At 36.1% G+C, this 255-nt stretch overlaps 1 protein-coding gene across 1 annotated transcript in view; it reads right to left on the bottom strand.

The window, feature by feature from the left end:
* Positions 1-255, bottom strand: part of LOC119582366 (acetylcholine receptor subunit alpha-like) — a gene marked incomplete at its 5' end in the record, with an annotated part of 90882 nt that overhangs the window by 382 nt on the left and 90245 nt on the right.

The following is a 255-nucleotide window of genomic DNA, read 5'->3' as shown; positions in this document are numbered from 1 at the left end:
ACAGTCTAAAGATTGGCTTTTCTTTTTGATTAAAAAAAAGTTTTTTAGGCATGATGTTTGGTGTGTTTCCCTTACCCCAAAAACAAAATTTTTTTAGAAATCTCTATCCCCCATTCTTGTAGCTGTACCCTAGGTGTCCCGATATTGTTTCATTTTTACCCCAAATCGTCTTGTAGTGGGTTTTGGGGATTGCAGATCTGAAATTTTCCTGTTTATGCCTATAGGGGTTTTGGGGGAAAATGGGAAAAATTTAAC

Source organism: Penaeus monodon, chromosome 15 (assembly GCF_015228065.2).
Source record: "Penaeus monodon isolate SGIC_2016 chromosome 15, NSTDA_Pmon_1, whole genome shotgun sequence".
Classification (NCBI taxonomy): Eukaryota; Metazoa; Arthropoda; class Malacostraca; order Decapoda; family Penaeidae; genus Penaeus; species Penaeus monodon.
Note: the sequence above shows the minus strand (reverse complement) of the source record. Positions and strands in the feature narration are given on the sequence as shown.